The sequence below is a fragment of the Nyctereutes procyonoides genome, unplaced genomic scaffold (genome assembly GCF_905146905.1).
Source record: "Nyctereutes procyonoides isolate TBG_1078 unplaced genomic scaffold, NYPRO_anot_genome, whole genome shotgun sequence".
NCBI lineage: Eukaryota > Metazoa > Chordata > Mammalia > Carnivora > Canidae > Nyctereutes > Nyctereutes procyonoides.
The window spans coordinates 38,694,991-38,706,332 of NW_026575136.1; the positions used below are offsets into that span (position 1 = coordinate 38,694,991).

General features: G+C 44.7%; 1 pseudogene; it reads left to right on the forward strand.

Moving 5' to 3' along the window:
- The first annotated feature begins 10,369 nt into the window (after positions 1-10,369).
- Positions 10,370-10,846, forward strand: LOC129495425 (60S ribosomal protein L23a-like; annotated as a pseudogene).
- Positions 10,847-11,342: the final 496 nt, after the last annotated feature.

The window sequence follows — 11,342 nt, forward strand, 5'->3', positions numbered from 1 at the left end:
AAAGGAAAGGGAGATGTGAATGTCAGCGTCAGCATTGTGCTTCTACCTGCATCCTTGTGGTCACTGAGATAAGTGTTGTAACAACTGGAGACAGTGAGCGTCCAAAGTGGTGTCGCCAATGCCAGGGAGGTGGGGGATGTCAGTAATGGCATGAATGAGGTCCACCGCGGGGAGGCCATGGAGTGCTTAGCCTCTGCGGAGTTTGGATCCACCCTCCCAGCCACCTGCCCTCCTCCCAGGGTCTGGCGACACCCTGTGCCCAGAGCTGCCTCTGCTCGCTCCAGAGACCTTGGAGGCCCCTGCACGGCCCCTGCACGGCCGGCAAGTCCTCCCCTGTCCAGAGAGCCAGTCGCCCCCCATGGCCCCGGCGCTGCATTCGCGCTTCCCCTCGGGGCCCAGGTGCTCCGGGTGCTGCGCGTGCTCAGGTGTCTGCTCCCGTAGACGCGGGGCCAGACCCGAGCAGAAGCCCCCGACGTCCCGGTCAAAGTGCCCCCTGTGCGAGCCACACAGCCCGGACTGCAGCAGCTGTCCCGCCGCGGGCGCTGGGGGAGTCCCGCCCGGTCCTCCCGGCACCGCCCCCGCCCCGGCCCCCGCCCCGGCCCCCGCCCCCGCCCCCCCCCCCCGGCCGCCTGGAAGCCCCCCCGCCCCCCGCCCCTCGGCTCCGCAACGCGCAGCGGAATCCAGGGGCCGCACCGCACCGTATTCTGAGGCCTCAGCCCGATGGCTCCGGACGCAGCCGCCCTCCCTCGAGTTGGCGCGAGCGCTCCGGGGCGGTGCTGCGGCCGCGGCCGCGTCCATAACCCGCAGACGGGACGTTTCCAGCTCTTCCTGCCCGAGTTGCGGAGGCCGCACGCGAGGCGGGACCGGTGGGCCCGCAGCCCGCAGCCCGCGCCCCGCCCCGGCCCGGCCCACCCCGCGGGAAGCCCGGCGCTGCAGCGGGGAGCTCGGCCGCCGGCCGCCCCCCGCAGCTGCCCCTTGTTCCAGGAGCCACCCCGGCGCCGGCCCACAGCCGCCTGCGCCCCGCCCCGCCCAGCCCTCGGCGGGACCGGGAACCCGCGGGCAGCCGGAGGAGACCCCGCGCCGGCTCGGAGGGCTGGAGGGCGCGGGCCTGTCCGTCCGGCAGCGACTGTCGCTGCGTTTTCCCCGGTGTTTGCCCCGCGAGGACGCGGCATCGCGACGTGCAAGGCCGGGGGCTGGGCCTGCCCCTGCCCCTGCCCCTGCCCCGCCGGGTCGTCAGGCCACGGCCGCGGGAGTGGGGACATCGGGCCCCTTCCAGGCAGGTCGCGTCGATGGCCAGTCTCGGGCCCCTCAGACCAAGTGTCGGTCAAGCAAGCGGCTTGCAAGCCTCCAGCGCGCTGCCTCTTGAAGATGCCCCTGCGGGCGGGACTCCCTCCTCCTCGGGAAAGGGCCTGGACCATTAGCCAGGGGACAGGGGCCTCTGCCGCGGAAGGCGGGGTCTGCGGCGGCGCGGTCCCCGAAGGCCGGAGCGCTCCCAGGGGTAGGCAGCCCTGCAAAGCTAACCAAACTTACCACCTTATTTTTAAAAAGGATTTTATGTATTTATCCATGAGAGACCCAGAGGAAGAGGCAGACACAGGCAGAGGGAGAAGCAGGGAGCCCGATGCGGTGCTCGATCCCAGGACCCCAGGATCCCACCCTGAGCCCAAGGAAGACGCAGAGTTCCCCAGGCGTCCCCAGTTACAACATTTTTTTTAAGGAAAGGAAGTAACTAAAAAGCAGCACTAAAAGTCCTCCGTTTACAAGACGACTGCAGGAAATTATCTGTTGGTAGCGTTGGGTCCTCAAGGGGCTACGGCGGGGACTCAAACCCCGCAGAAGTGCAGAAGTGGTGAGGGTCGCGGGCCCCTGCCAGTGCGGAGGGGCAGCAGCTACGACGCCTGACAGTCTCGAGCCCCATTCTTCTCAGCCAGGCTCAGGATCCTGCAAGGACGACTCTTGTCTGAGCTGAGGACGCCAACCCCATCACTGCAGAGCGCCCCCCCAAGCTGGAAACCTGCCAGAGCTCACCACCATCATAGATGCCGCAGGAGGCAGGGCAACTCTTGTCCCTGGCTTCCTCTCCGCAGCAACCAGATGTCATCTGATCTTATTGACTAGGTCGCAGGCCCCTACCAACCGGCACCTCCAGGTCTGGGCAAAGACCCGGCAGGCTCCCCACCCCCCAGCCCTGCCTGAAGGTAACGGCCCACGGGCGGATGGGGAACATGTCCAACAATAGGCCTTAGAGGGGTCTTACTACCAGAATCCTCAGCCTGCCTGCCATGTGTCTGGGGGTGTTTTGTTTGTTTTCTTGGAGATCTTCCCATAGGAATGTATGGAGAACCACTTCATATTTTTTTTAAAAGATTCTATTTGTTTATTCACGAGAGAATCAGAGAGAGGCAGAGACACAGGCAGAGGGAGAAGCAGGCCCCCTGCAGGGAGCCCAATGTGGGACTCGATCCCAGGACCGCCCGCCGAGGGTCATGCCACAGGCTGATGCTCCACCGCTGAACCACCCAGGCGCCCCATTGCTTGTTATTTTTAACATCTTCAGAGGTCTTCCCAAAAATAAATGAACCGTGAATTACTTACCTAGTCCCCTCTTTGTGGGTATTTTAGATGGTTTGAATCTTGACTCTTGCTATTAAAAACAAGGCAACGAATATCCAAGTACACTCTTCCACACACTTAAATGTGCGTATGTGATAAATCCCCCCATGCCGACTGGCTGGGTCAAAGGATATGCAGCTTTGTGTTTTTCTTAGACGTTACCAAATCGCCACCTGTGGACACTCGGCCTGTTTATACCGTAACTAGCAACTAGCAATAAATGAGGCCTCCCGTCTGCCTATTGTCTCATCAAAACTTTGTATTACCAAAGTTTTGGTCTTTGCATAGGTGACAGGTGAAAAAAATCTCAGTATGATTTTAATGCATTTCTCTAGTTATGACTGAGGTGGAACATCTTTTAAAATGTCTGAGATCCATTTGTGTTTTCTTCTCTGTAAACTGTTCGTATACATTTTTCTTTGGGGTTACTGGTATCTTTTAACTGATTTGTAGGTGACCTTCACATATTAAGAAAATTATAATGCCTTGTGTCTGTGAGACAAATTATATATATTTCCCCCAAATTTGTCATTTGTCTTTCAGCTTCATCGTGTTAAAAGTTGTTCGATTTTGATGTTGTTGAGTTACTTAATCTACTCTTTATACGTTGTGGGTTTGGTTTTATAGTTCGAAAGACCTTCCCCATCCCAAGATTCAGGGGGGAAAACACTAATTTTGTGTTGGACGCTATCTTAGTTTTGTGTTAATGTTTGGTCCAGTGGATACTTGTTTTGAATGAAGGTATGAGGTAGGGGTATCTATTTTATTAATTTATTTTTAGGAGAGTGTTACCCAGTGTCCCAACAGCATGTATTGGGCAATTGAACTTTATCGTCTAATATCGTGTAATAAGCTGCAGTGTAGACTGAGACCACTTCTGGACTCTGTCTTCATGCCCTAACGTCTCTTACCATCCCTCAATCCAATATCACACAACCATTACACAACATTAGAATTTAAGTCTAGTGGTGCTAAATTGCTCTGATTTTTCCTAGCTATTCTTGCTAATTTTTCAATATAACCTTGGAATCCCCTAATACATTCTGTTGGGATTGCTACTAAATTTATAGATTAGTTTAGGGAAAAGTGATTCCTTATGAATCACCCAAGTGGGTAGGCTTTTCTATAGTTGTTTTCCTTCTGGATCCCACTCTAGGTTTTAAATTTCCAGATAGATAGGATTTGAGCGTTTTTCATGACGTGCATCTCTTGGTATTTTTTTTTGACTGTTGCAATTGCAAATTTCTCCAGTGATTCTAACTGAATATTTTTGGTACATGTGAGTGGTATTAATCTGTATATACTTCATGCCCCGCCACCTCACAAAATTATTTTATTTGTCACAGCTCTTCAATTTACTCCCTTGTATTTATTAAGTAAATAATTGTATTTCTGAATATAATGATGATTTTAACTCTTTCTAATTTTTAGGACACGTGAGATGCTCTCATCCGACCATATGACCAAGCACATCCAGCAGCATACCAGACAACAGTGATGTCGATGGTAATCCCCGGTGGGTTATTTTTTTTTTTTTTTCCTGCCTCAAAAGCAGTGCTCCCATGTTTTCCCATCACACACAATGCCATGTAGTTGAACGTATAGGTTCCAGCCCCATGGAAATTTGTATCTGATCTTGTAACTAAAAAGAAGCAGAATCATAAAGGTGTCTCTTAATCACACAGAGGTGCTGAATGCTATCAAGTGCTTTTCACATCTATTTTAAATTTTTATCAATATACTGAACACTGTTAACAATATATTAATACTGAATTTTGGCTTCCTGAAACAAACCCCACTGCATAAGTTAACATGATTCTTTCTCTACATCATCAGATTGTGTTCTCCAGGGTTCTGCTCAGAAAAGGTGCTGCTCTTTTACACGAGCTCATGGCTGAAGCTCTCTTTTCTCCTGCTCTTTTCTGTCTTATTTTGCTATCAGGCTTTACTCCACCAAGAGAATTTGGAAGTCTATTTCCACATGGACGTAGCTTCAATGTCCTTGCCAACAGCTATTTCTTAAAGGTTCTCTGGTTTCCTGTGAGATCAGGCCTGGCATACTTGCCCTATTTCTGTATGTTTCCTCTGTTGCTTGGCCCAGTTATATTCTCTCTATCTTCTGGACTCAGTGTTGGTAAGTCACAGTCCCAGAAAACTCAGCCATTTTCCACAGGCCATCAGACACATCTGCACGGAGCTCCAGAGGCAGAGAGTTTTCTCGGAGAGTTTAAGTCTGCCCAACATCTGTGTCAAGCAGGAGCTGGCAAGGATGGGGGGAAGAGATTTTAATAGGTCGTGTTTCCTCTTCTTTATTTTTCCTCCAAAAGAATTACCTTCCACTGTATTTATTTGTCTACTTTCTGTTTTAAAATTCACCAATTTTCTCTATTGTCTTAATTCCTTCATTTTGCTTCCCTAAGACTCATTCAATTAATAAGTCTCTAACTTGTCCTGTTGGGTACTTAATTTACTTTATTCTTTCTCATTTATGAGGACAATATAATTATTTAATGTTGTGAATTTTCCTCTGAACCCTACTGTGACCCACCGCTTCCAACATCTAATTTTTTATAGTCATTATTTCTGAGAGATTCTGAGATTTCAGTTTTCACTCCCTTTTTTACCCTCATTTTATTTTTAATCTTCCATGTAGCGAGACTTTTCTTTGGTCTTGCAATTTTTGTGGTTAATTTTTAGCTTTAATGCATTGTGACCAGAGAGCATAATCTGAACTATTTCTTTTGTTTTCACAAGATTTTTTCTCCCCCTGTGGTCAATTGTTATGTATGACAATTTAGTCCTTACCTACATGAAGAAGTTGTAAGATGAAACCATAGAGATGCTGAACTCTAGCAAACAAACTGAAGGTCCCTAGAGGGGAGGAGGTGGAGGCGGGGTCATGGGGTGACGGGCATGAAGGAGACACATGATGTGATGAGCCCTGGGTGTTATATGCCACTGATGAATCACTGATCCCTGCCTCTGAGACTAATGATACACTATATGTTAACTAACATGAATTTTTTTTTTAATTTAAAAACAAAAGAAGTTGTAAGCCTTGTTTGCAGATCACAATGTCAGGTGGATATCACTCACTCTACGCCATGTGTTTGCATATGTCCCTATGTCCTCAGGATCAGCTCTTGGTTGGGCCAGGGCTGAGAGCCTGGAGATTACATCTATTACCAGTGAGTTTCTGCAAATTCCTCCTTGGGTTTCTTCCATTCCTGTTTACTAAGTGTTGGTGAATGTATAAAACACCTAGATACTCATAAATTATGAGATCTTTTGATTATAATTCTTATTTTTATAACGTGTCTTTGTCCCCTTTAACCCTCTCTGCCTGAAGTTCACTCGTTGAATGCTAAGATATTCTCCTTGTGTTTTCTCTTTGTATATCCTTGCCTGGCGGCCCTTTACCTGTCTTCTTAATTTCATCTTTTCTGACTTACTTTGTTTCAGCATATGCGTCATATAACTGGGTTTTGTTCTGTGATGGTTTAAAAAAATCCTTTTTCTTTTAATATTTTCATTTAGTCCATTTAGAAATATAGATACAGGATATATGCATGGTCTTGGCTGTATTATCACATTTCATGGTATGCTTTATGATCTCGTTGCCTTTTCCTCTTACCGTATATCCTGTATTTGTTGTGTTTCCATAGGCAGAAAGATTTGCGCTTTTAGCTACTACATTTTAACAAAATGTACTTATTGCTTTTAGGTAGTTTTTATTGGCCCTTACCATGAGCAAGAATGAAACTAAGGCATTTCTATTCTCCATGCCTTCCCAGCACATCACCACCCACTTATAGCCGATTGTACCTTTTTTGATTTTTCATTTTTTTAGTATTTAGCCCATTGTCTTGAAATAGAATCTACATGTATGTGCATTCATGTTGGATACTGCTCCACTTCAGGGAATGTCAATCCTTGACTACAATAGTTTAAATATCCCTCTGCTTCAATTACTTCTATATTTTTATATTCCAAGTTATAAAAGACCATGGAACCAAAGCTCTGATACTACTTCTCATCTTCCCTTCCTCCTTCTACTCCTGAATTTTCCTATATTATGTCCACATTTTTAGGTTTTGAAACATTTATCTTCTGTCCCAATAGTGCCCAGTGCCACATCTCTTTTAATCTTCCAGTCAAATGAATTCTGTGCCCAATGTCTGTCTTTTGCAATACTTTCATTTGTCTCTCTTTTGGCTAGAATTCATCACAGCTAACTTTAAAATGGATCATGAAAATGTATTAATTTAGTTATTGCAAATTCAAAATATTTGACTCTTCTCATTTGAATAATATTTTGCCTGGGTAAAAATTATTCATTCACATTTTTCCTCTTCTGAGAGAATTGTAGTCATTGCCCAGCTATGCTCTAGTGCAGACTTTCACCTCAGAATTGTCTGAAACTAGTCAGAGGATTTTTCCTGGTAGGTGTTTTGTGGGTGTCTTTGACCTGGGGGCCCAGACATTATTTCTTTGTCTCCAAAGTCCAATAACATTATTGAAATTGGTTCCTATCTTGATTGTTCTATGTTGTTTTATACTGGAAACATCCAAAACTTTGAGGTTTCATTTTGTTCTTGGGGAAAAAAATAATTCTGCTTTATAATATGATTTATTATATTATCTTTTTCATTGAAAGTCATTTATGCATATTTTATACCTTATTTCCCATCTGCCATAGCAGTAATTTCTGTCTATTCCTTAAACATTATCTTCATTTCCATTTCATCTTGCTTATTACTTCCTGCTCCTGCTCTGGGCATCCTTTCTAGGACGGGGCAGTGTCCAGTCTAATTTATGCTCCTTCCAATGTGTCCTTTGTTTCTGTGATTTTTTTCAAGATTTTATTTATTTATTCATGAGAGACACAGAGAGAGTGAGAGGCAGAGACACAGGCAGAGGGAGAAGCAGGTTCCATGTAGGGAGCCCAACATGGGACTTGATCCCAGGTCTCCAGGATCAGGCCCTGGGCCTAAGGCAATGCTAAATCACTGAGCCATCCGGGCTGCCCTGTTTCTGTGATGTTTTTATTTTCCCACTTTTTTCCTGAGCTCCATCAGTTTTTGCTTTATCTCTTTCTTTACCTTTTTGTAATTGCTCCTAGATCCACTATCTCTTCTTTGACCTCTTGTTTTGAGGAAGTGATTGCTTCAGGAAATATGTATCTGTTTTTTTTAAGCCATAAAGATATTTTTGTCACAATTTCCATCTGCCCTATGACATCATTTTTATTACTTTACTGGGGTATGTTCGGCATGTAAAAATCTCTAGGTATTTAATGTGTCAAACCAAATGAGTTTGAGAATAAGTGTCCATTCATGAAACCATCACCACTATCAAGGCCATAGACCTATCCATCAACTCCCCAAGTTTCTTCTCACTGCTTCTTTATTATTTATGTGTGTGGTAAGAACATTTTACATAATATTGACCCTTTTAGCAAATGTTGTCTATCATACAATATTATTAGCTACCAGCCCTATGCACAATCTCTAGAACATATTCATCTTTCATAACTGGAACTTTGTATTCTTTGGCCACTGCCTTCCCATATCCTCTCCCTCTAGCCCCTGGAAAACACAGTTCCACACTCTGCTTTTATGAATCTGACTATTTTAGATTTCCCATATAAGTATGGGATTTCCCATTCCCATAGATCATACAGTATTTGTCTTTCTGTGTCTGACTTATTTCACTTAGCACAGTGTCTTCCAGGTGCATCCATTCATCCATGTTGCAGCAAATGGAAGGATGTCCTTTTTTAAGAGTGAAAAATATTCATATATATGTATATATATGTGTATATATGTGTATATATATATGTGTGTGTGTGTGTGTATATATATATATATATATATATATATATATATATATATATATGATATTTTCTTCCCATTCATCAATGGACATAGTTCCATGTTTTGGCTAGTGTGAATCATGTTGCAATGAACATAGGAGTACAAGTATCTCCTCAAAATCTTTATTTCAATTGCTTTGGATAAATTCCCAAAAGTTAAATTTCTGGAATGTAGGATAGTTTTACTTTGAATTTTTTGAGGAAACTCCACACTGTTTTCCACATTGGCTGTACCACTTTACATTTCCACCAACAGTGCACAAGGGTTCCCTTTTCTCCACGTCTTTGCCAACACTGGTTATCTCTAGTCTGTTTTATTACCAGCCATTCTGACAGGTGCGAGGTGGTATCCCATTGTAGTTTTGATTTGCATTTCCTTAATGATGAGTGTTGTTGAGCATCTTTTCATGTGCCTGCTGGCCATTTGATGCCTTTTTTGGAAAAAATCTATTCAAGTCCTTTGTCTATTTTTTAATCAGGTTATTTGGTTTTGTTTTCAGTTGTGTTTTCTGGGTTTTGTTTCTGTTTATTGAGCTATAGGAGTTCCTTATATATTATATATTTCCTTATCAGAAACATGGTTTGCAAATATTTTCTATTCTGTGGGTTATCTTTTATTTTGTTTAGTTTTTATTTTGCTATACAGAGCTTTTTAGTTTAATCTAATTCCACTTATTTATTTTTGCTTTCATTGCCTGTGCTTTTGGTGCCCTACCTCAAAAAATCATTGCCAAGACCAATTATGACAGCATTTTCTGATAAATATTCTTCATTTGCTGTGTTTTCCTATCATTTTTCTTTCTTCTTATAGTCTTTTTTTATATATAGAACTATTGCTACCTCCTTGTTTCTAAACCAAATATTTGCAGAAATTATATGTGGATGAATGACTGGGGTTGTGTTCTTGTGGCACAGGGCTGTGTGTGGATGTGTGTCATTTTAACTCTTGCTCCTCAAATATCAACATCTAATGGCTTGCTCAAGATTTAAGGCCTCTCCTACCCTGACTTACCAATATACTGCCTACTGCCAGTGGGGTCTGTCTGGATAAGGAACCCACCTTCTGTGCCTCTTCAAACCCATCTTAATCAAGACCAGCTCCAGCCCTCCACTCATTTCTGATTTTTCCAAACTCATTGCCTTGCAGTGTGAACCAAGCTCTGCAGGCTGTGGGGGACCTGCTGTACAAGTCTCCTCAGGGCAGCTTGCACCATTCCAAGTTTATCTTCCTGGCGTCTGGCAGCCCTTACTGCTCGGGGTTACAGATGTCTCCTGACCTCATGGAAGATGACATTTGTATTTCTGTTTCTCAATATCTTGGTTGTTTTGTGTATTTGCTCAGAGGAAAGAAACATGCTACCCTCATGCCATCTTGCAGGATCCTGGAGTCTTCCACATGTCTCTGTATGTTCGGTTGTTGTGGGCAACCCCTGTGCATCACTCATGGGGGCCAGCTAATCCCCATACAGATTAGCCAAAGCTCTTCCAGACTCTATTGTGCCTATTCCCAATCTTCACTCATTTTTCCTACCAAGGATAATAAAGAGGAGGGAAAAAAGAGAAAACTAGGAGATACAGAGGTAAGGAGAAGCTTTAGCAAAACACCTTAGAACAGATAAAGATAGCATATCTTTGTAAAAGAGGAGATGGCGGAAACTTGGGCGAGGGGCAGACCCAGCCCTTGGCAAAACTAAGGCTGAATAACCTTGCTATGGGCTCCATGGAAAGAGTTCAAGGACAGTCCAGGGCACATGAGACTTGTTCATTATCTACACTGGCCTAAGACATGAATAAAATTTACTCAGTATTTTTCCTATTAAATACCTGAAGTCACACTCTATAAGACCGTGGAAATGAGCCTTGGAGGTCCCTTTCATGAACATGGCACTGAAGGTGAAGAAGGAAGCCCCTGCCCCTCCCAAAGCCAAAGCCAAAGCAAAGGCTTTGAAAGCTAAGAAAGAAAGCAGTGCTGAAAGGTGTGCGCAGTCACAAAAAAAAGATCTGCACATCAACTACATTCCGACAACCCAAGACCCTGCGTCTCTAAAGTAAAGACAGTCCAAATATCCTCGAAAGAGAACCCCCAGGAGAAACAAGCTTGATCACTATGCCATCATCAAGTTCCCCCTGACTACTGAGTCAGCCATGAAGAAAACAGAAGACAACAACACACTTGTGTTCACTGTGGATGTTAAGGCCAATAAGCACCGGATCAAATAGGCTGTGAAGAAGCCCTATGACATTGATGTGGCCAAGGTCAACACCTTGATCAGGCCTGATGGAGAGAAGACAGCGTACGTTCGACTGGATCCTGACTATGATGCGTTGGATGTTGCCTACAAAATTGGGATCATCTAAACTGAGTCCAGCCAGCTATAAATCTAAATATAAATTTTTTCACCATAAAAATAAATAAATAAATAAATAAATAAATAAATAAATAAATACCTGAAGTCCTGCGCATTTCAACCACAGTGGTATCAAGGGGAGACAACATTTACCATACAAATTAACCTTTAAACTACTGAACTCAAAAGAATAGAATCCCCTGGTGACCGTCGAAGCTCCAGCCCCTGGCCCGTTTACACCCAGAGGTAAGCGCACAGAGCATGGATCCAGAGGGACCACCTGGTGCCCCAGGCTCTCCATGGGTAGGGGCCAGGCTGCGGGCTAAGGCAGGAGATCCTGCCCCGGTGAGGTCCTGCCTACTGCATGGGGTACTGAGAGGGACGTGGCTGTTGCTTTCACTGCTCCTTGACACCATAGTTCACAAGCAGAGGACACCTAATTGGTTTGTTTAAAGCCATGGTCAGAGGAGTCCGCTAGTCCATTCGGTTTCCATGCGGGAGATGCC